We start from the raw sequence: 25,913 nt of genomic DNA on the forward strand, positions 1-25,913 counted from the left end.
AGTCAAGAGTGAGATGCAAAGACTGACCTCAGGCTAGGCAGAGGGAGAATGAGGAAAGGACATCTTCAAGGAGGAGCAAGAAAGGCCGCAGTGGGAGGTGCTCAAACATGCAGGGAAAGAGCCCTTTACATGCAGCAGCCACCCCTGTGGAGCTAGCGCAGGTTCCATCTCTCAGGAAAGTCTGGGGCCGCTCGGGTAGGGGGGAGGGCTCCTTTTTCGCGTTGACTCCCTAAATGGGTCTTCTCTGTTACACAGTGAAAGGGGTGCAGGGAAGTTACAGTGGAGACCCAGAGGCTGGGTGGGCAGGATGGCTTCAAACACATCCCTCCTGCTCCTTCCCAGAATCACCGGCCCCTAAGGGGCGTCTCCGCCTCCAGCGGCAGCCATTGCGGAGGCTGGGCCGCAAACAGAGGACTCAGGGATAGAACCCAGAGACGTGCAACTCCGTCCTTTAGGCGGGTAGACCTGATGCCACAGAGCAGGCGACTTGGAAGGGTCTTTTGGAGAAGCAGCTTTTCTTGGCTCACAGATGCCTCCCGTTCACCGGCCTCCATCAGGCCTTTGCTCTACTCGTCCCGGGAGTGAGGTCTCCGGTACCTTTGCTTTCAGACTTCCTACCAGATTAGGGCCGCGACAATGAGCTCATCTAACCTTAACCATCTCTTCAGAGCTCCGTCTTCAAACACGTCACATGGGGTGGGGGCGGGTAGGACCTCAGTGTAGGAATTTGAGGGACATGATTTAGTCCGAGTTGGGATGCCGGGACTCCAGTGCTGAGAAACGCTACTGGTGATGTGAAGGCGCAGCAAAGGGCCGCCCGCCAGGCCGAGGAAGGGTAAGAGGTGGTCGTGGTTAGGTGAGAAGGGACAGCTCGGGGCCAAGGTCAGCCCACTAGAGCCATGTTCGGACGCTTGGTTCATGCTGACAACCCATCACCATAGAACTCTGCTCTGAACTGGGCTCTAGAATTTTCACTAGTGGGACGGGAGTTTGGCTTCAGTTTAAAAACAATCTTCTATGCCTTTCTTTTTTGTTTTTTTTTTCAGACTTGTGAGACAGAGGGGGCTCTCCAGAGTTGAGGATAAATTGTACAGAAAGAGTGAGAGATGTGGGCTGGTAGTTACGTGAGGGCTGGCTGAAGGAAGGCACACATGTGCACACACACAAACCTGTACACACACATGTATACATGCACACACATACAATGTATTAATGTACCCACACAAGCACACACGTGTATACACACGCACATACATGCACACATAATCACACAGGAGAGAAAGCTAAACCTGAAGGTGCCTTCCACAGTGGAGAACATATATACCGGGTGACATTTTCCCACTTATGGGTCTGAGGAGAAATGTAGTTGGTGGTTATTGTCCCTAAACCAAAGCCTGGGTTTTAACAGCCAGCGGTTGTTCCCTGGCACGGGCTCCCTCTGCCTAGCACCCACATGGATTCCCACAGTAATCCACAAGGGGGCGATGCACTACCAGCATGGGTTAGTTCTAGAGTGCCCAAGCCCTAGAGCTCTTCAAGGCAGTGAGGAGTGCCGTGGAGCACTCCTCGTGAGGGATAGAAGAAAGGGGGAAATGGAAGGTGACAAGGCACTCAGAAGAAGGTCTTTCTGAAGTCGGAGCAAGGGAGTTCCAAAAGCAGTTGCGAATTAATGAAAAAGTCAAATTGCTATGTCAGTTCAAATACCCAGAGGGTCCTGCCTAAGCCAATGAGAGGGCAGACACCTCTTGGCTCACTGACCGAAGACAAGTGAATGCTTTTAGTGGAGAGACATAGTCACTTGTGTGAGTCAAAGCTGAAGGAGCCTGCGATAGTTTTCAGAGCACAGCACATTCTTTGTAAAGCAGTTCCCTTGTAGCCCTGAAGGCAGGCCCCTTCCCTCCTTCAGGGGCAGGTCCGAGAGTGTGTGACAATGGTTGGTTGGGAACACAAGAGGAAGAGTTGTCCCATGTCCTCTGAGCAGACACAATGTGTCCAGAGGTCAAGAGGCTCCGGGATTCTGGACCAGCAGGTTGAAGAGAGTAACACCCGTTCTGAGATTCAGACCCAGAGGGTCTGAGGATGTAGGAGAGCCAGCCTGGGCATGCTGCAGAGAGGACAAGGCAGAGAGCTGCTTCTGCTTGGGTAGTCTGGGGCATCTGTTTCTCAAGGTTCTCTTCTTCCCTGGTTTCCTCGTCTAAGGTTCTTGCTATCTGTTCTGTCGTAGATAGAAGCACAGTGCCTTGCAGGGAATGGTATTCCTTTGCAAGCTTTATCACAGGCAGGCGCAGTGGTTAAGATAACTACCCCGGTGTCCTTTGGAGTTCTAAGGTTACTATGCCCCAGAGCCACTGTCCATGTGGCATAACTTGTTAGGAGCTTGGCAGCTAGTCCCGGGTCCTGACACGGTGGCTAGGGTCTTGGTAGACTCTTGCTCCGAGGACCTGCAGCGTAAGTGGCTCTGCTTTTTATCTTAGGATCGCAGCCACCTCAGAGACTCGGCTAACCTTTTGTTGCTCATCGAGATGATAGCAGGAGGAGCAATTTGTCAGAGCCCGCTCATGGAACTAAATTCACTCTGAGTTCTGCAAAGTTCAAGTCTCTTTCTACTTTAGGGCAGCCTCTGGCATTTTTACTTTTTTTTATTTTTCCCCTGTAAAGGACCAAAGAAGACCATATTAGCTCTGTGGGCAAGTTTCTATTGTAACTGCTCATCTCAGAAGCTACAGTTTTATACAGCCATACACACTGTGAAATGAATAAGCACAGCTGTGGTCCAATGGAGAGAAAAAAAAAAAGCTATTTACAAAAACAGGGATCTGGCTAGATTTGGCCCACAGGCAATTGTTTACTGACCCCATACATAAAACATTTTCTTTTTTTTTCTATCGTCTTCTCTCATCTTAACCTTTTATCAGCTCAGAGCCACCTAAGGTCTTTAGTTAAAAATTCAAGGTCTGTGTTTTCCTGGTCCTTCCTGGAGGGTTGTTTCTTGGCTAGGAGAAGTGTGTGTTCTGATCAGTTAGCTTTAAAAGTCCTGCTGGATACAGGCTACTGAACTGAGCGCTCACGATGGTCCCCGCTGTCCTACGCCAATGGCAAATCAACATCACTCCCACCTAGCAAGTACAGAAAGGGCAGAACAATACAGCCACAGTTTCACCGAGTTGCAAAGTTATTTCCAGGTGAAAAAGAGAATTAAGAGTGTCACCAACTAAGCTGAAAGGAATACAGGCTGGCCTAATGCAAATGTAATTTTACTAACAGCTCTCATTCCCCTCCCCACGAGCTGGGAGTTTCACTGCGGCCCGATCAAAGGGTCAGTGAGGAAACTCCTGGGTTTTGCTGAGAAATAGTGACGACTCAGCGAGACTTTTGTTGGTATTCATTTGTTTGTCCTCGTAAGGTCTTACTATGTAGCCAGGTTAACCCGAGACTCGTGACCCACAGTTTGTATGTTTTTATAATCAGGAAGAGGGTACTCATTTTTTTCATAGGGGTAAATATGAAATATTTACATTTTGTGAATAGATCTATTGCCCTAGATTATTTTGTTATTGGGCTTATATGCTAGAACATTTTCAAATTTACGTGTGTATATGTGTGAGTGAGTGTGTGTGTGTGCAGGGTTACATATGTGTGAATGCAGTTGCCTGCACAATCTAGAAGAACACTAAAGTGGGTTGTCTACAAGCGCAGTATGTGGTTAAGCCTCCTCTCAGCTCTGTTCTAGAAGCTTTTAGCAATCCTTATCTGCTATGGAGACTGTCTTAGTCAGTGTTCTGTGGTTGTGAAGAGACACCATGACCAGGGAGAGAGAGAGAGAGAGAGAGAGAGAGAGAGAGAGAGAGAGAGAGAGAGAAAGAGAGAGAGCCACTGGACCTAGCTTGAGCATTTGAAACACCAAAGCCCATCCCCCCGTGACGTTCTTTCCCCAACATGGCCACACCCATTCCAACAAGGCCACACCTTTTTATCAGTGTCAAGTAGCACCACTACCTAGTAACCAAGGATTCAAATATATGACCCTGTGGGGGCCATATTCAAACCACCATGGACTCTATCCATCGAAATACATAAGTTGTATTTTTTCTGTTTATTCATTTGCACTTTAGCTTTAGGCCTTTTAAAATGTGAATTTTCCCTTTCCTCCTCTTTTTCATTCCGTGTTGTCAAACATGCCATGCCATGCTGTGAAACTGTAAGCCAGCTCCAATTAGATGCTTTCCTTTACAAGGGTTGCCCTGGTCATGGTGTCTCTTCACAATAATAGAACACTGACTAAGACAGTCTCCCTAGCAAATAAGGATTGCTAAAAGCTTCCAGAAAGATTGCTCTTTTTCATGATTGCTTCTGAGATTAAACCCCCCAGGGAAAATCCCCCCCCATCCTCAGTTTCTGTAGGAATATGTTTATTTTTCTTTTTGTTTTTTTCAGACAGATTTTTTTTTCATGCTGAAATCTGTTATTTATTAGCAAGTTATCTTGGTGGATTGGGGAACAATGAAACGCCTTTTGTTTTCTTCTTTCAATGGCTGTCTAGTTATCTTAAGATGAGTTATTTAAAAGCCACTCTTTCCATCAGATCTAACACACCGTTTTTGCATGTATCAGATTGTCCTATGCACTTCAAATTATTTCTAGACATACTTTGTGTATCTACTAAAATTTAAATGTCATCATGTGTTTTATGGCACAAGGCTTAAACCCATGGCCTTATGTATGGAAGGCAGGAGCTTTTCCACTGAGCTGCGCCCAGACCCTGCAGCTTGAAGTCTAAAGGATTGCAATAAGTCTTGATATTTTATGGACTACCTTATTCCCCCTTTGCTCTTCTTTATAAAACCATTATGATTTTTCCTACTTGTCCTTCCAAATAAACGTTATAATTAATGAGTCTAAATACAAAAAATAATTTCACTGTGTTTTTGATAGGGTTGCATTACATTTCTGGATTACCACTGAATTAAGATCTTCACAATGCTGGGTTTTCTTACTCAGGGATGACGTGTCATATCTACTTTAGTGTCTTTCTAATAAATGTTATATTAACATTAAACTTTAATTTAATTTAAACTTTTCACATTTATTTTGTATGGGCCATGGTGTGCACATGGAAATCAAAGGGCAAATCTTAGCAGTTGATCCTCTTTTTCCATTATTGGATTGAACTCACATCATTCTTGCATGCAAATACTTCTGCTTTCTGAGTCATCTATCAGCCTGACTTTATAGTTTGTATTTAGCCCTAATTCAGAAAATGTCCTTATTGGCTAGACCTATTGGCAATGAGTACTTAGGTTTTTGTTCATCTTAAAAAATATGTTTATTTTGCCATTCTTTATGAAGAATATTTTTAGTACATATAGACTTCTAGGTTGATGCGCCCAGAGGGGCTCACAGACACTGAGCCACTGACCAGGGAGCCTACATGGGCATGATTCAGGCCCCCTGCACGTATGTTATATGTTACAGTTGTGTAGCTTGGGCTTCTTGTGGAACTCCTAACAATGGGAGCAGGGTCTGTCTCTGATGCCCTTTTTCCCCTTTGGGACCCTTTCCTCCTACTGGGTGGCCTCGTCTAGCCTTAACAGGAGAGGTGGTGCCTGGCCTTACTCCAATTTGATATGCTGTGGCTGGTTGATACACATGGGAGGCCGGGCCTTTTCTGAAGAGAAAGGAGGGAGGGGTTGGGGGTGAGGAGGGTAATATGGAGGGTACTGGGAAGAGAGGAGAGAGGGAAAACTGTGGTCAGGATGTAAAACCAACCAAGCAACCAACCAATAAACAAATACATAAATAAAAAGAATTCTAGGTTGACAATGACTGGCTTTTGCCTTCTGGTGTGTTAAAGATGCCACTCTATTAAGCTTCCTGTTTATGTCATTCCTGATGAGAAGCCAGCATTTTCTCTTTTAAATTATTTACTTCCAGCTGTTTGAGTACGATAAACATAGGTGTTGTTTTCTTTGCATTTATTCGAGTCTCATCTGCAGTAGCTACCCTCTGCTTAGCCCAATCTTGTCTCACCCCGTGCCCGTGTGACTAAGTCTTTGTTCCCTGCGGCAAGTAGATCACTTAGCAGATTTCTTGCCCTCCGTTTTGGTGCAGCTTCCTTCTTCCTTCCCTTCCATATATTCTGTTGCATTACATCGTTCTCTCCAAAGTTTGCCTCTCTTAATAATAAACACATCGAGGTCTGTAGAAAGCACATGTGCTGAATGGCAGTCCAGAAATGACCTCCATTCAGAAAGCCAGAGAAGAAACTGTAGGGCTCATTTGCTCTTGTTCTTGTTCTTGTTCTTGTTCTTGTTCTTGTTCTTGTTCTTGTTCTTCTTCTTCTTCTTCTTCTTCTTCTTCTTCTTCTTCTTCTTCTTCTTCTTCTTCTTCTTCTTCTTCATGCTGCCTCTAGTCCAACCGTTGACAAACATTTGTTCTGTACACTGTCAGGTTTGACAGTTGAGTACTGTGAGGATACAAGTGATGCCAGTTAAGGTCAGGATAGGTGTGGCTTACATACACTGCCCTTCCTGCTTATTGCTTCCTTATTGGTTGCATGGTGTTCACGAGGAAACCATATACACCCAAAGGGTGAAAAATAAGCAAGAAAATGGCTCTACTGCTTCCGTTATTCCATAGGATCCCGGAATCTTCACCCACGGAGTTGACCCCAGGTGTGTCCTGATCTCTGGACTAGTTTACCTTTTCCCCTTTTGCCTTGGGTTTTCGGCAGTTTGTTTTACGTGCATCTCAGCTCGTTGCTGTGTCTCGAGGGATCCCCCCCCCCGCATGGCCTGACCTCTCCCTGTATCTTTGGTGCTATCTTTAAAACATGAGCCGCAGCTGTGCCCTTGCCTAGCCTCTGTGTTTGGATATACCATTCAGTCCTTCAAAGAATAGGATGAGAGAAACAAGCACCACCAGTCTCTAGAGTCACAGTGGGGCACAGAAACACCGCAGCGCCTGTGGGCAAGGCTTGGGCATTCAGGCCAGCAGCCCCCACGTGGCTGTGGCTGACAGCACACCCTGGGAAGCAAACCACATAGGGATTAATAGGGACTTTGCCTTTGAGTCTCTTTACCCTCGGTGGCAATGAGGCTGTCACTTCCATGGAATTATAGATTCATATAGTTCAGCTGCTTAATTCCCAGGGAGAACCAACATGGTTTCTCCCTGTCATGCTGAGATGTTCTTTCCACAGGCTTTTACACAGATAGCCTCTGCATTTTCAGCCTTCCCCTCCCCCCCCCCTGCTGGGCAGACTCAGGGGAAAATGCCCAACAGTTCTCATCGAAGGCTGGAGGGATGCTGGCTCCTTTTATTACTCTGTCCCGGGTTAAAACTGTAGGTTCACAGTGTGGCGTTCAGCCACAATTTGATTTTGTTTCCTTTGGCTTACCGGAGGCTTAGCCTCTCACAGTTTATTTATAGAAAGCCGCATATCAAAGGCGAGAATAAGGGCTGTTGTTATATGATCAGGCTCTTAGCAAGAACCTGAAAATGGCATGTGCTTTTCTCCCCCATGACAGGTATTCGGTCTCTTGGGGAGGGTGGAGATAGGCAGAGAGCCCTGTCGCAACTTTCTAGCAGATTATGGTCCTTGTCAATTGGTTCTGTTGAGTCTCAGCAGGAAGAAGAACCCTTTTGTGATCGTGCCAGGAGATATCAGCCCTATTTAGGACATTTCCTGGAGAATATCCCAGACATCATATAATATGAATAATTATGGTCTCATTCAGGGACCTTTACAGGAAACTTCCAGGTCGTTGATTTCACTGGCTATCTATAATATCGGTTTCTTTCTTCCTTTTAGCATGCTAAAAATTAAAAAAAATCTCTTATCAATAGTTAATGAGAAATTTAATTTGGAAACAAAACACAACCCATATTAATTTCATGCAGTAGTCAAAGTATGCCATGTTCTTTATCTCCTCTTGTGGCTGTTATGTTTCCAGCCCTCAGTGAGGGGCAACCTGCAATCCTTTGGGAGTCCCCCTTCCCCAGCTCTCTTGCTAAAAGCACATTTGTTGCTATTAGGTGTCTTAGGGTTTCATTGCTGTGAAGAGACGGCATGACCAAGGCATCTCTTTTATAAAGAAAAACGTTCAGTTGGGGCTGGCTTACAGTTTCAGAGCTTTAGTCCATTATCATCATGGCGGGAAGCATGGCAGCATCCAGGCAGACACGGTGCTCGAAAGGGAGCTGAGAGTTCTACATCTTGATCCGCAGCCAGCAGAAGGAGACTTTGGTCACTGTAGCCTGAGGAATAGGAGACCTCCAAGCCTGCTCCCACAGTGACATACTTCCTCCAGCAAGGCCACACCTCCTAATAGTAACACGCCCTACGGTCCAAGCATTGAAACATATGAGTCCATGGGGGCCAGACCAATTCAAACCATCACGGTTGGGTAATGTAGAAACCCACTGCCCACATCACAAGTTATTTAAGAACCCCCCAAAAGACAAGACATATGCAATGCATAGAGGTTCAAAATAGCGTTTTTTTTTTTCTCTATGCAATGCTGTCTTAGATTCATTTCTGTCTAATTATTCACTCCTGCCCTTCTTTACTGGCCAGCAAGCCCCTGCTGGTCCTTGACTAAGATGCTTCCCCAGTCAATCGCTCATCCTCTCCCCATCTTGATGGTGCATAAAATCCTCTATTGCCTCTATATTGCCTTATTAATCATTTTTTTGTGATAAGCAATTTAGGGCAAATTCCAAAATTAAAAACATTCATCCTGAGGCAAGTAAGTACTCTAGTTTATTGGAATGCAATCCAATAACAATCTGATGTCTTCCACAAGAGGGTCCTTACATTTTATCCTGAGTTGCTGGGTAGCAGATCTCCATTGAGAAGCCAAGTGCCCACTTCCTGCCTGAACTTTCCCTGGCACCTCAGCAAACTGCATCCTGCAAAGCTGTGAGCTTCTTTCTCTTTTTGACAAACCTGATTTTTTATTAGGAAGGTTTTCTGGCTTCTCTCTCCCTCCAAACCATTTTTTAGAAATAAGAGCCACATTGTTTTCTCTCTCATCCAATAGTTCTGGAAGAACTGCATTGAATTCTTGGCCCATTCCACGATTTCTGGAAACATTTTCCTTTCCTTTTCTTGAGTTCTTATCTAGGCTAAGTCGTCCCTCTTATGCCTTCTAAGTGTTATTGCCTTCAAAGAGCTGTATTTCTCATCTGCCCAAAGACAGACAGGTACACAATTATACAAACGGTAGATGCGATACTCACACTATCTTCTAAGACTTCACAGCTTGTATCCTAAGATCTCCATTTCTCAAATGTAAAATTAAGATAATGAAAGTATCCAGCATTTAAAGTTACTGCAAAAACCACAATGAGTTTCTAAATACTCAGAATAGTTACTAAGAAACACTTACAAATGCTGAGAATAGTTACTGAAATATTATTTGGTGTCAATGCCATCACTTTTATTTGAAAGGACTCTTGGTTAAGGTGCACATTTTGAAGTGTGTACCACAATGACATTGTACTTGTCTATTTCATCTCTCTCCCAGTTGGGTTTGTGATTTCGGTCTCTCCAGGAAGAACCTGAATACAGGCAGTTATTGAATCTTACTGTAGTTCAACAGGTCCTCAAAAGATTGAATTCCTGACCTGTTCTGCTGAGTATCATCTGTCCCACATTTGTTTTTAATCATCACTGGACATCCCCAAAATGAGTCTCTTGAGTTTACCTTTGCTCCTTGTAATATTGGATACAAAGTTTCTTCTAGGAGGCTCATGTGTAGAAGGTTTGATTATCAGCCGATGGTTTAATCATTAAGGAGACTGAGTCACAAGGGCTCTGATGAGTATGTCACTCAATGGACAGAGCCATTCTGATGATATTTTTGGAAGCTGGTGGAAACTAGAAGGTGGGTTCTGGTTGATAAAGTTTACTTACAAAATCTGAGTTTGAAGGGTATGTTTTGTCCTCACATCCCTCTAGTATCTCTCTCTGCTTTCTGGCTGCCCCCAGGGGAACAGTTTCCTCAGCCACATGTCTTCATCATCATTATGTTCTAATTCACCTTAGGCTCAAAGAAACAGAACAAACCAACGATAGACCAAAGTCTCTGAAGCCATACTTCATGACAAATCTTTCTTTCAGTTTTTTTTTTCAAGTATTCATCATAGTAATAGAAAACTAATTAACATACACTTTGTCCTCTTCCTCTGTCCTCAGCCATGGACGAATACCTACATGCTGTTAAGACTGAAGAATGCAATAAGCTAGAAAGGTTTATTGTTAGTCTGTGGCTGTGTATCCAAGTGCTCATTCCTGTAGTTGGGCTGAGCATGTGCTTAGATTCTTTGTTTTGGTTACTAAGCCTAGTGAACAATATGCATATGATCCCAGTTGCCAATGTCTGAGTCTTTTTGCACAGCTATAGCAAAATACCAGTCTGGGAAAATCCATGGACAACAGAAACTTATTTTTCACCTTTGTGGAGGTGGCTAAGTCCAGGTATCATTTTGTGTCTGATGAGGCCTTCTTGCTATATGCTCCCATGGTGGAGAGAGGAAATATTATGTCCTCATGTGACAGAGGGACTGAAAGAGCAAGAAGGCCCTATGCTATTTCTTTCTAGTCCCTTCATAATGCACATATGAGTTTACCAGGTTAAAATACTCATATTGCCCCAACTTTTCCTCCTTCGAGTACCATCACAATGGTGAGTGAGGTTTGTTAACAAATGAATATTTTGATGGGGCCTATCATAATTACTTTGAGAATGTTGCTTAATTTCAAGACCAGCATAACCACAAGTTTTTTAGGTTGTGTTTATCCAGAGTCTCTTCAGCTAAACCACAACATGGTCTAAGGAGAGCACTGATCAGAAGGGGTGTCCTTAGGGGTGTTCGCTATTTACCAGTTGACTGGAAATTTGATCTTGTACTTGTGACCCCTATTGCCAACTTAGCAAAATTAGCTTTAATTCATATCATAGTCCAAGCGATAGTCAGTCCCTCATAATCCTCAGAATGTATACGTTTGGGCAATCAATGGTAAGCTTTCCCCATCTTGAATTCTTCCCTATAACTACCCTCCAAATTCCTTATACCATACGCTCCAAATCTGACATTCAGACCTTCATATTTGATCTGGTGGTCTCCTTAGAGACCACTGATTGAACAGCTCTGACACAAGGGTCCCAGGAGTGTTTTGTTGTTTATGTTAGAAATCAGACATACTTGGTGAAAGCATATGATATAACAGGATAGCAAGCTACAGTTGAACAGAAAAGTGTCTTTTCAGGTTGTATCTTTTTCTGAAGCCTACCTTGACTGCCCAAGGCAGAAAACGAAATCTGTGGCAGTATAAGATCCTGTGTGTGAATGTCTTTTAGGACTTACTGTATTATTTTTAAATTAATTTTCATTCTGTGACTATTCTTCTTAGTAGCAGGGATTATTTTGTAATTATTTGTGTTTTCCCAGTGCTTGGATCAAAACAGACACTGAAAAAAATCCAATATTTGCTGTACTCATTTGAACTCAAGGTCAATTTTGTCACATCTTAGATTGAACAAAGCTGGTTGGTATGTACTGTGACTGCTGCTCATTTATCTTAGAGAGTGTATTAATCTAATGAGCTGTTAGCCAAGACGACTATCTTCTCTAGTTTCCTCTTCCACCTCATATGGAGGCAGGTGAGCCTTTCTAAAAATTTTCTTCTCATTTTCAATAATTCTCTTTATTTTCAGTAATGACTTTAATCATTGTAACTCATGGCAACACCTACTTTCAGCCAAGATTTCCTTAGTAACTTCCAGTTAGACCTGGAGCCAATCCCAGAAATATGTCTCCTAAGGGCCAATGGCTAGAGTCAAAGAATTACACAATAGGTTGCCTTGCCTAGCATCTTGAGTTTAGAGTCTGAGAGAGAGCCTTGACGAGAGACTAATCAAATAATGAGAGACCAATTAGAACTGTTCTCAGAATAGTTTTCATTTTTCTGCCTGTAGTTCTTGTAAAACATTTGAAAGCAATGGATTACATATAGTGTTTAGACACATATGGTGGGTTTGAATGACCAAGGCTATTATTATCTTGTTATACAATGAATAATTAAGATTCAGAAACGTGGCAAGATGAAAAAGTTTCAAAATCTAACATGACTATAGTGGTTTCTGCTTTTTAAGTGGAGTAGATGTGATGTATTTCCTGTCAGAGGGAAAACTGTCCCTAGCTCTGCCAGTTCCTTTGCACATGGAAGGAAGGGAGGGCGAAAGGATGCCAGCGGGGACTTCAAAGACTGAGTTTTTCCGTAGAGCTAAATGCTGAGGATGAAAAGTAGACAACCCTTTGTTTCATCAAAGGAGGAGAATGTGCTTTTAATAGATGCCAAAGTAAGCACAGGCTATCTTGAGGGTGAAGAACAGCATAAAACTGCCTCATAAAATGAGAGCAGTTGAAATGTGAGGTCTGAAAGATAGGTGGCCAGACAGCAGGTCAAGATGGTCCAAAGACTTTTAAGAATACACTGGGGTAGCAAATACTTAACTGTAAAGTATAACATTGCTGAATTGTTCATTATGTTATGATGTATCATTTATTACATCTGATATAAACACACACACATATATAATTAGTAACTTTTATTTTTTGACGATTATATACACATATGTAATGCATCCTGTCCTCCCCTGCTCTCTATTATTTCCCTCTCACCTCTAAGAGCCTTGCTTCTTCCGTACAAACCCCTTTCTATATTCATGACTTTTTGTTTCACGTCCCACAAAACAAACTAGTGTCTGTCTGTACGTCCTTGAGTTTGGAATTATCCATTAGAGTCTGATGGACTCACCAGTAGGTACATTAACTGGCTACTATGGGCCCCTCTTCCCATAATCTGCTAATTGCCAACAGTTACGCAATAAGTCGGAGGGTCCAAAGAGCCTGTACCCCATCCCTAGCTAACTGTCTGGTGCCCTGACTTGCGTGGACTCACTGCTAGTAGGTATAGCTGCTATGAGCTCATGATTACCATGGCTATGTTGTGGTTAGATGGGAATTTCGTAGCACCCTTCCCCTCATTCCTGCTTTTACATTCTTTCTGTCCTCCTTTTTCTTCTTTGTTCCCTGAGCCTTAAAGAGGTGACACACATGTTTTGTTTAGGGCTGAGCCCTCCATCATCCATTATCCTCATCACCTTTTGCAGTGGGGTGCTTTCCACTAACCTCTGTTCAGAGACTCGTCTGATTAAGGCTGAGGGTAGTTTTGTCTGTGAGTATACTCACTGGGCATTAGAAGAAAGTTTGATAATATGCCGAATTAGTTAAGTGGCAGTGACACATTTTCCCCTAAGAGCTTATGACCTTTTCATAATTTTTTGACCTGGTTTAAAGATATGGTTTCTTTCTTGCGGAGTGGGCATCATGTTGTTGAAGGTTAAAGTTTAATATTGATTTATCTTTTAGTTAAGCAGTGGTTATTCCTAAACCATCTATATACCCAAATCACCACACAGAGACTAGGATTTAGTTAATTAACCTAGAACACAATGCTGGGCAATAGTTACTCCATCCTAAACCTCAAAGCCTGCATAGTTTACTCCCATTTGGATTTTCCATATTATGTTGCTTTTAGTCACATCTTAGGTCTGGTTCATCTCTCCTCATGGTTCCAAGTCCTCTCCTGCTGATCTCTGCTCTCTCCCTGCTACCACTAACTTCTCTCTCCTCCCCTCCTGACCAGGATGTCCCACCCTATTCTCTTCATTGCACAGCATTGGCTGGTTGTTTTATTGACAATTACAGAGAACAAATGGTGGCATGTTTACACAAACCTGAGACAGATAATATATTTATTATTTTGAGATATGCTCTGACTATATCCTAAGGTATATTGGATTTTGTTGAAGGCCTTTTCTGCATCTATTGAGATGACCATGTGATTTCTATATTTAAATCAGTTTATATGGTGAATCGTGTTTAACATATGTTGAACCAGTCCTGCATCCTTGGAATGAAGTCAAATGGATCATGACCACTGACCTTTTTTATGTGATTTTTGAGTTTAGTTTGCAAGTGTTTTATTCAGAATGTTTTGCATCTGTGTTCATCTAAGTTATTGGTCTGTGATTTTGTTTGTCTTGTTGTTTTTGTTGTGTATTCATCTGGTTTTGATGTCAGTTTCATAAGAGAGTTTGAGAGCCTACCTTTCTTTTCTATTTTATGGAGTAATTTGAATAGTATTGAAAATCAGGTGGGACTCTGCTGGAATCCTTTACTCCTTATTTATTGTTTTGTTTTTAAATAAAAGAGTGACTGAGTTTCTTAACTACATTGTCTTAGCTGAGTATGGCAGAGCTTCTAACACTTTCATATAAATTCACATCCCTGGGCTTCTGATCAGCTCTCAGATTTCAATGTAGTAAGTCTCAGAGCCACATTTTTGAATGCTGTGAAGAGACACCATGACAATGGAAACTCATATAAAGAAAATATTTTTAACTATAATTTATTTTTATTATTTACACAGCATTCTGCCTCCAGTGTGTGCCTCCACACCAGAAGAGGCACCAGATCTCACTATAGGTGGTTATGAGCCACCATGTGGTTGCTGGGAATTGAACTCAGGACCTCTGGGCAGCCAGTGCTCTTGACCTCTGAGCCATCTCTCCAGCCCTGAGGAAAACATTTAATTGGGGATGGCTTATAGTTCAGAGGTTTAGTCCATTGTGACGTGGTGGGAAGCATGGCAGCAAGCAGGCAGACGTGGTGCTGGAGAAGCAGCTGAGAATCTACATCCAGATGGACAGGGAGTAGCAAGAGAGAGCACAACACTGTGCCTGGCTTGAGCTTCTGAAACCTCAGTAACCACCCCAGGGATACACTTTCTCCCACAAGGCCACATCTCCTGATAGCGCCATTCCTTGTGGGCCTCTGGGGGCCATTTTCATTCAAACCACCACATATGTCAAGGACAGAGGGAAAACAACAATAAACCAGAATGCAGGTCAAGTATCATATTCATGGAGTGAGAAATGTAGAATCTGAGATACCTAGGTTTTATGTTTTATTTTTCCATTTTATTTATTTATTTAAATTTATTTACCTTGTATCCTTGCTGTAGCTTCCTCCCTCATCTCCTCCCAGTCCTACCCACTCTCCCTCTTCTCCCCCATGCCCTTTTCCTAGTCCCCTGATAGGGGAGGTCTCCTCCCCTTCTATCTGACCCTAACCTATCAGGTCTCATCAGGGCTGGCTGTATCATCTTCCTCTGTGGCCTGGCAAGGCTGTACCCCACAGGGGGAGGTGATCAAAGAGGCAGCCACTGAGTTCATATTAGAGACAGCCCCTGATGCCCTTACTAGGGAATCCACTTGGAAACTTAGCAGTCTGTAGACTTCCTCTGAGCAGGGTTTCTAGGTCCTCTCTGTGCATGGTCCTTGGTTGGAATATCGGTCTCTGTAGGTTTTAAAGGCTAGAGATTTTTAGTAGCTTGTGAGAGAGTGTTAAACTGTCCCCAGAGCACTGGAAAGACAGATGGACCCAGCATTACTCAATCTCAAGTGACAGGTAGAGAAGAGCTGGCACTTCAGTCAGAGGCAACTGACTTTTTGTGTTTTAGTGTTGAATTCATCCTAATTTGCTTTCACGGCTTACTTTCCTTGACTTTTCTTCTTCCTTTTCAACCTTTCACGATTCTCTGTAAATTCCAATCTGCATTTTACTCACATCTAATGCAGTCTCAACGAAAATCTTGGGAAGAAAAGTCAAACTTGCCCTAAAAGTGTCACCCCTAATTAGTATCCTAGAAGGCTACCCGCTCATTAGCATTCAGACATGGTTTCAACCTAGATTATTAATGGACTCTTTTCTCTGAGGATGATAATTATGGGTGAAGTTGATGTGGCCTGCCAGTCTAGGGCTATAAAGAATAGTTACCACTGTTAGGCTCGTCAGAGAGTTTACTGGCCTGGCTGAAAGCTGTCCCACTAAGAAAACATCTGACACCGTAAGCAAGCTTTCATCCGTCGCCAAAACTGATGCTTCTGTGTAGTTTCACGCAATTTCAGACATCACTGGGCTGTGGATCTGCTGTTTGCTGTCATTGTATGTGATGTCAGTAGACCCAATTCACAGTTCTTGACTCCCCCAGTGGATCACCTATGAATGAGGGCCATATGTAGTCATCACTAGAGTTCTTCCTGTGAACACAGTTCTCTTCTAGAATGTGCCCATTCTGATTGAGTTTAAAGACTGATTGCTTACCTCGAGATGGTGTGTTCAAATGTGTCCTTCCCCAGAACTCATATGCTGAAATTTAAATGAGAGTGATCCTAAAAAGCCAGCTTGACCTATCTGGAGACATGGTTATCATGCATCATTATTAACCAGGAAATGGATTTTCATCAGACTCAGAAACATCTCCCAGAGCCCTGATCTTGGCCTTCCCAGACTGTAGAACTGTGAGAAATGAGCTCATTTTATTTATAAGCCACTCAATCTATGATATTTTTATGTAATAGCCAGAATGGACTAAGACATACGATGTTTTCCAAAGCCTCATTTTTCCTTCTCTCAGCCTTTCATTTTGTTGACCACTCTCCAATTTAGAGTTTTATAGCTTTGTGTGCATAAGAGGATATCTGCATATATTTTTATTTGATGCATTTGCCATTATCCCTTTCTAATTCTCTTCTATTGCTTCATCACCTCCCCACTGGAAAATTACTTGTCACTTGCCTTGTCTTACATTCACAGGACAGTGTGTCCGGCAATATGCATGCATTTTCCTCACTTTGGTCATTTTTCTCTCTCTCTACTGTTGCTAAGTCTGACACACTGGTATTGTGGGCAGAAGCTCTTCTGATGTGGCAGATGAATAACTAAGGTAGAGCCCGGTGAGTGGAACAAGTAGTGTGAACCAGGCCAGGGACTAGGTAAGGGACTGGGCATGCGTACCTATGTCAAAGCTGAAGGGGTAGAGAAAATCAAATAGGCAGACCACAGCTCATAACAGGTATCAAATGATGCTCTTTACTGAGGTCATCTTCAGTCCCTGAGGTCTGTAGATGCCGTCTGTTAAAGTCAGATCTGTTTATTTTCTTAAGTATCTGTACCAACTGTAGCAACCATTAATACCAACTGAACTTGCTAGTAGGAGTGAGTAGAATAATTTTGGATGGCAGAGAACTGAGTCGTGACCACAACTCAAACAGAAGGTCAACTTGTGCTGTAGACACCATAGAGCTTTCTAGTACAGATTCCTAATGTATCTAGAGCTGCAGGATGGCTTTTGGGTACTGCTTTCTGGAGGAATATCATCAATCATTAATTAACTTTTAGGGATATTTATATGCAGTCACTTGAACTTTATTTCCAACACAATTCTGGTTTTTAACACACAGGGGCTACCAACAATGTTCTTGGCCTGATTGGTACTAACTGTGAGAAGCTTGGGAATCAACCACATAGAGGTTCTGCATGTAAGCATTAGGCAGGAGGGAATAAACAGGAATTAAAACAGGCACAAATACTGAGAAAGATGGGATATGGAAATTAAAGAAATCCTGCATCTTGGGATGAGAGGTTTCTGTTTTGTTCTTTTTTTTTTTTTTAACCAAGAAAGAGAGAAAATAGTCAAACAGACAAACAGAATGTCAAATCTTAAAGCAGGGCATCACCTGTGTACGATAACTTAGTGGTTTGCCCCTGCCAGGAACGGTTAGCTTCCTTCATGCTTTCCGTTTATCCCCAGTGGGATCTCCTGTCTTCAGGTTGACTGCATCCTTGATGATGAGATGTCCGCTACTTCTTGGGTGTTGTGTATGGATAATTGTGAAGGCGAGTACTTCTGGGTTTTCTTTCTTTGTAGAGAGATCCCAGTAGATTGCACCTCACATCTTTTTTTTGGCAAAACTAAGCTCCTGATTACTCCTAAGTCAATCACTGACAACCGAGATAAGATTTTCCTGTTAGTGTACATTGTGTTATGTAGAATGGTGTACATGAGGCGGGTAGATCAGTCAATGGAGCTAGAATCTCCTTTAAGCACTAGGTAGCAAGGAGTTGATGAATAAAGGAATTTAAGTAGCTTTGCGTTGAATGTCTATAATAATATAAAATTGGGGGGTGTAGAAAGCTTCTCACCCTCATCTTTATAAAGGTCAAGGTTGATCTCGCCTCTGATAGAGTATGTATGCTTAGACTCACTGAGCTGGGGTTCAGCTAAGAACCCACTGCCAGAGCATTAATGGAAAGCTGGAAGAGGCTATATCTCCAAGTCACGGTTTCTGGAACTGGTACACATCTGTTTTCCTTGATGTAGCAGGATAGTGACGGAGCAGCCTTTTCTGGGTGCATTATCTTTTGCTTGGGTCATCACAGCACTTTACTGAGAACTGTCTATAAGGGAAGTCCTCCTTGGTTCACTGATTGCTCCCTGTGGCCCTGCTTTAAAGATTAACAATGTGCATGCTTTTTCTTCTGACACCAAACTCCTTTTCATGTTAATTAGCTGTCCTGCCACACCTCCCTCTACCCTGGTAGCTCCCGCTTTCTTGGATACTCGTGTGCTTTCCAATGTCAGCTCCAAACCACTGGGAAAATGTTCTTCTCTCTGGATCTCTAAGAAACTTAGGAATAGGACCCTTCTTTCACTGCATCCCTTGTCTTACTACTGTCTAATCTGATTCCCTTTTGAATATTTTCACTTTAATTCTATGTGTATGAACGTTTTACCTGTACATATATGTATGCACAGCACATGCAGCCAGTAGAGGGTGTCGGATCCTCTGGAACTGGAATGATGAGCAGTGGTGAACTGTCACGTGGTACTGGGAACCGACTCTCTTAACCACTGAGCCATCTTTCCAGCTTCCAGTCTCCTTCCTTTCAATGTTTGTTCTTCTCGGTGTTTCAAGTTCAAGGGCCAAGGAGAATGCTCATTTTTTTTTCCTGACTTTTTTCTTATGTTTCATATTTACCAACGACAGGGTTGCAACATTCACGAGGTTGTCTAATTCCACAGGGAAGGATCATCTCACTCCTAATTCATGCTTTACTCCTTAGGAGCACTGGGTTATAAATGCCTTGGCTAAATTCAATTGGAAAAAGAGATCCCTTTGATCTCATTCTCAATGTCTTCCCGTGAGAAAGTTTCAAAAGATACTTTTTTTATGTTCTTTCTCATGGGATTTAACTTCCAATCTAACCTCTTGTACCCTTGGCACATTTTGTCCCAAGATAGTTTGACAACAGAGACATCTTAGATGCCATAGGATATTTCATAACTTTAAATATTTTATAGCAAATTAAATGTTAATTATATGCTGGTTGGAGAATAAAATCACTGAAGTATTTAATTAACATTTAATTTATTAGTCATCAAATATTTAGGTAGCTCTTATCTAAGGGGCTTTTCACCTCATTAGTTGTTAAGTTAATAACACGTTAATATTGTTGATTGCTTTAGTTTCTTCTCTTCCAAGTTTGTAGAACTTCTATAGATTTCTTTACTTTCCATTTTTATTGAAAATAGATTTTTCATTTAACATATTCTGATTATGTTCTACCTGCCCCAACTCCTTTGAGATCTGCCTCCCTTCCCTGCCATCAGCAGCCACACCTTTTCTATCTTTGTTAGAAAGCAAGCATCATACATCACAACATATAACAAAATAAGATAAAACAAACCCAAACATACCAGAGCAGAACAAAACAAACAAACAACAAAAGAGCCAAAGAAAAACAACAGGAAACATATATAGAGGTAGAGACACACACAATTTTACACCCAGGAATTGCATAAAAACACAAAACCAGAAGCCATAATATAAGTGCAAAGGACCTTTAATGGAAAAAAAAAAAGCCTTGATTCACCAACCCAACATTATGAGGCAAAGAGCCTCCAAAAATGCAGCTGAGTTGGTTTTGTGTTGGCTGTCTACTGCTAGGAATGGAGTCTGCCCTTAAGAGTGGTTTGTATCCCCAGCATGATTCTACTGGAGAGATGTAGCTTTTCATTTGTGAGTGGTTATCGATTGGAGATAGGGTAGAGGGATGTCAATTCAGAACATGGTTGCTCTGGCAAGAGATCACATCCAAAGACCTTCTAGGTCTGTGTGATCCGGCTGGAAGACAAACGCACCTTTAATCTGGGAGGCAAACAGGTCTGAGTTGAAGGCCAGCCTGGTATAGGGCAAGTTTCAGGTAAAGAAAAGCTTAGACCCAGGTGTGGTGGTATAGTCCTGTAATAGCAAACAATGAAGGTAAAGTTAATTTGTAGAAGGAGGCTCCCAAGTTTGAAAGTGATGCCTTATTGAGTGGCACAAAAGGTGATGAATCAGAGAAAGTTTTGACAGAATAGGATGCACCTAGCTCTCAGGAAAAAAAACAAGAAACTACTTAAGAGGCAATGGAGAGAGAGAGAGAGAGAGAGAGAGAGAGAGAGAGAAGACAGTTTTACCAGGACAATAATACAGAGACGGTTGCAGAGAGAGAACTTGGGTGAAGACAGAGTGAACCGGAGAATGAGAAGGAGCCAGGACTGAATAAGTCAACTGGGAGAGGAGTTTGAGCTAGAACAGCTGAATTGAACCAGCCAGCCCAGAGCTCAGTAAGAACAAGTGAGGGAGAGATTATTAAGCAGAAATTCTCAGAGGCTGAAAACATTCTAGGCCTAAATTATATTGTACGGAGGCTAGAAGCTTCCAGAACTAGGCCTAGGTTAGTAGCCACAGGCATAAGCCACCAAGACAACAAGCGAAATAGGCAAATAAAAGTGTTTTTTGAAGCTAGCTTCTTGGTTAGTTAAAAAGCCCGTCGTACATCTGTACAAACAGACCCCAAATAGGGAGACTATTTCTTAAACCTTTCTCCCCAAGGCTGTGTGGCTCTGGTTGATGGCCACTTGGGTGTATTTTCTCCTAGAAGCTCCGTGTTTGCATAGTACTTTGAAATTTGAAAATTGCTGTGATTCAAGTTTTAGCATTTTATAAAATGTTCCTGACATTGCTAGAGTGGGTAGAGTCACTGCTGTTTGGCAGGAGATGGAATCACAGAGGAAGGACCTGGGTGACTGCAGCTGTGTCACGCTGCTGCTGGGAACTTCAGGTAAAATGTGATCCCAGGTTCTTTGCTTAGGAGCGTCCGATTGGATGACTTTCAATGTCAGGTAATATTTCTGTCTCAGGAATCCCAACATAGCTCGGCAAGCCTTGTTTCACCCTTTGCTTCGGATTTATTAGGAATGAAAATGTAGCCCATAAGATACTTCCTTGAATTTGCACAATTATTAGAACAATTTTTTGTAAATATTTATTGGACATAAACAAAAATGCATATTTTCAATTTGGAGAGTTATGGCTCTTCTGGAATCTAATGTAGCTATCTGTATTGCTCAGTTCATGCTTCCTTTAGGCATGTTTACATGTTTTGCCTAGCAGCTATACCCATTTCTAGAAGGTGAGTAGAATCTTGGTGCCACACTTGCATTTTGATTAGGTCCTCCCAGGTTTCCAGTGCCTTTGGATTCACGTACTTACTATTATCCGCTTTTTGACCACTACATCTTCTGTATGAATGGTGCATTCACAAAGGGTGATGTTTTTCTTCACCCTTGTCTGAGTGTAACATGTTTTATTCGACTTCCCTTTTCTTCCGCCAATGTTTGTTTTTCTATTTGCTTTCAATCTTTATCTTATAAGCTTGGAATTTCATTTTCAGAGAAAACACAAAGTTGATTTTTTTTTTTTTTTGTCTTCTGATGGATGAGGTCAGTCATTCACAGTACAAGGACTTTCAGACGTGGTGTTTTCCATCTTTTTGTTTTACATTCTGTACTTGTTAATGTACTGTGGTAGAGTCCTCTTAGGCTAAGCTCACAGATAAACAGATTTATATAATACCTAAATATATGTTTGCACATTGGTGAGTTCTATAATATGAGTTTTGATGCATTTATACATTTCTAAAACCACTTCATCAATCAAACCAACACTCCTGCGACTTTGAAAGATTCCACGTGTTTCTTTGGAGTCTGTTCTTCTGTTCACCCTCATTTTTTTGAAAAATACTGTCTTCCTTTTTGCTGATAAAGGTACCTTGGATTTTATTGAATTTTGTGTGAATGGCACCACAGAATAGATATTCTTTTTTTGTTGGAGTTCTTTCGAAGAACATAAGTATCTTGAGATTCATCTACTGATCATGACATTCTAACTTCGACAGCCCAGTATCTGGATATACCAGAGCTTCTTTGTCCCATAACTTTGTTGATGGGCATATGTGCTGTTTCCAGCACACAAAGTTCATGAATAAAGCTTCCGTGAACATTAATGTAGAAGTCTTTATAAGAACCTGTGATCATAATATAGGATTAAAAGGTATTTCATGCAGTGCATATAATTTTAACTTTGCATTATGTTGCAAAACTATTTTCCAAGGTGGTTAAACAGTTTTACTGTCTGAAAACGTGTGGTAGTTCCATTTCTACATCCTCAAAACAGAAGATTATGGGAGGATGGCTCATGGTCTCACTGTGTAGCCTCAGGTGGCTTTAAATTCAGTATCCTCCAACCTCAGCCTCCTGAGTGCTGGTGTTACTGGTATATGCTGCCACATCCAGCTACATGATATATTCTAAATGTCCTGTCACTTAATATACAAAGAATGAGGGAAACTATGACCAGTTCATAAGAGGAAAGATACTCAACAGAGGTCAGCCCTGATATGCCCTAGATGCTACAATTATCAAACAAAATTTTGATTCTTTGAACATATCTATGTTCTATGAGGTCAAATTAAACACCTTGAAGTAAATAGAGCAATAAGAGTTCCCTGAAAAGAAATAAAAGTTACAACAAGCAGGAAATGGAAGCTTTAAAAATAAAAACACTATCTACAATAGACAAGTTCCTTGGATAAGCTCAATAGACCAAGAAACAAATCAGTGACTTTGAGGATGGATCAATATAAGTTATCCAACCTAAAAAGCAAGTGAAGAAAATGTTGAAAACATTAGCAGAGCTTCAGAAACCTGTGAAATAGCAAAAGGTATGACTTTTCTGTCATAAGATCCCTAGAACAAGAAGAAAACAGATTATAGCTGAAAATATGTCCTAAGAAATAATGATTCAAAATTTCCCTATCTGAGGAGAAAGTCCTAACCTCCTAAAAATAAATGTCTATCCTTCGACTACAAAATCATATGAAATTGAAAGAGAATGAACTAAAGATGCTGTGTCAGAATTCATTATGGATAAGCTGATGAAATTTAGAGGAAGGAAAAAAACCTAAACCAAGAAACTTTTGGAAGCAATTAGAGAAAGTGACGTCTATGGGGACAGTGATTAATTTCTCATTAAAAACCTCAAAAGACCATGAGGGGAAGAGGAAGATAAAATAAAAACAATAAGGCTGAGAGAAATGAATAGTCAGCTACGTAGTCTGCCCAGTGAAAGTACTCACCAGGAGTGAAGGTAGATTGCTGATGCTTGTTCAGATGAAGGAAAGGTAAGTGTCATCAGGGACATAAACACCAAAGGAAGCTTTCAGAATGGAAGCGGCCTGTAAAATCAAGGAGAGGTTAATCTCTGGATGGATGCAAAGTAATACATGTATACATATTTATGTCTACACACACACACACACACACACACACACACACACACACACACATTCTTCTTGTAACATCCCCAGCTGTCCTAGAACTCACTTTGTAGACCAGGCTAGCCTTGAACTCATGAAGATCCACCTGCCTCTGCCTCCCCGAGTCCTGGGATTAAAGTTGTGTGCCACCACATGTGGCAAGGATTAGATTTTTGTCTTAAAGCCTTGAGCTATTTCTAACAAAATGCAGAAGTTACACGCTTTTTAGTGTGTGCAGATACAGCTTCTGTGGCATTTGTGACATGGCCACTGAAGGAGCCATTTCTTTCACACGAAGCAGAGCGCAAACAGCTCTAATTAGGCAGAGCATGCAAGGTGAGGGCTGTTGTTGCAGTACTCAGAGAAGCCACTGAAAAGAGGATAAAATGGAAGACGGATGTGGTCCGAAAGCTAACACACAAATGAAGATGGAATTCCAGAAAGATTTAAATAACCCAATCGAGCATTTCCTGTTTATTGTTTTTGCTTGTTAAAATTGATAGTCGCTGTCTTGGTTTCCTCTTGTAAATTTATGTTGTACTATAGTTTCCCATTCCCTTTTCTATTAATCAAATTAGTATGTATATTTCTCTTCAATGAGGAAGTATTGCCTATCTCCCTCAGTAGAATCCTGCCCCTCATTTAGCTTCCTCCATCATCACTACCATGAGAACGGACCTTAAGAATGCTTTCACTTGAACCAAACTCTAAATCCTCAGCCCAACCAAGGCTGCACATTTGGAACATAATAATGTTCTTTTTTTCTTTCTTTCTGCATCTCTAACCTTAATTTTTTTCTAAAATAGTTTAGTTCTTATTGCTGTGGTACATTACCGAACTTTACTGGAACTTACTGCTACAGGCTTAATAAGTATGTGTATTTATTTAGTCTGTGTAAAACTCATTATCACAGCTTGTCAGTGCCTGTCCATCTGTCTGCCTCTCCCCATCCCCCACTGCAAAGCTCTCTGCTCACCACTATCTTCTCTTCAGGATAATAGTTGCTGAACTTTCTCGTCTCTCTTGCTTCATCTGTGTATTGGCTAGAGCATTGTCTTCTGGTAACGTATGGGTGATATACATACCTGCTAACATTATTTTTCCTCCAGACAGTTAAGTTAGATTAGGGTTAAGTATAACATTTTCAAGTTCCAATAATTTTCCTTAGTAGTTTGCGGATATTAACCAAACACTTTCTAGCTTCCTATGTGGAAGAAAAGAATTTTGATACAGTTTATTTAGATAACACATTCATCCTATTTGCCAGAAGCTCAAGATGTGTTTGCATGACCTGTGCATATATCATCCATACCTAGAGCTACATCCCCCCTCTCTGGATGTCTCTCTCTGTTTCTGTCTCTGTCCGTCCATCCGTCCCTCCCTCCTTTTCTCTCCCTCCATTCCTTCCCAGAATTGACTTAGGATTTTATGAATGTGAGGCAAATACTCTCTTTCTGAGCTACATCCCCCCCACTCATAACATGTATTAATAAAAGGTTTTTGCTAAAGTGGGGTCCACATTAACCATTGGCAATCACTAGGTAACGGGAACTGAAAAACACACCATTTAACTCACGCAATAGTAGCAACACAAAGCGTCCCAAATCCACCTCCATCCTCAAAGATGCAAGTCTTCCCCCTGTCTGCCTGGGGGAGTCATCTCTGGAATGTGTCCATGTGCCTCCCTCCCCTTCTCTTTATTTAAAATTCCCTTTCCATCTCCCTCACTACTTTTCTGCAGCATCAGCGTGGGCTTTTTAAAGCCTCCATGGGAGTCTGAGATAAGAACATCTGGGAACAGCATTCCTTTCTCCTCTTGAATCCACAGGATCTGCTGCTCCTTCCCCTGAAGGCAGCTGAGGGCCAGGGGCACACTGGGCTTCACCCATGTCTAAAAGAGGGGACAGCCAAAGGCTGGAATGTGGGGTCTGGTTTGAAGTTTAGGAATTTTGACATGTTGTTCCCAAGAACACCTTTTTGAGTCAAATTTACTTAGAGCACACTGTACGCTTTTAATCTGAAAAAAAAAAATCTCAGGAAGTTCTCTAGTATTCGTTTAATTATTTCCCCTCATGTTTGTATTCTGTTAGCAACCTCTAGAGCTTTGGTAATCGCCACTTTGACTCTTTTGAATCTGTTCTTGGAGTCATCTACCTTTTCCCTCAAAATTTCCTTTCCTGCACTTTGGGATTGTTACCCTAATTGGCATTTTAGTGCAATATTTAAACCCCACTGTTGCTAACCTGTCCGTTAGTGACACATTTCTGACCATCATCTGTGTGCGCATGTGTCGTGTC

This window comes from Meriones unguiculatus, chromosome 17, assembly GCF_030254825.1.
Source record: "Meriones unguiculatus strain TT.TT164.6M chromosome 17, Bangor_MerUng_6.1, whole genome shotgun sequence".
In the NCBI taxonomy this organism is placed as follows: Eukaryota; Metazoa; Chordata; class Mammalia; order Rodentia; family Muridae; genus Meriones; species Meriones unguiculatus.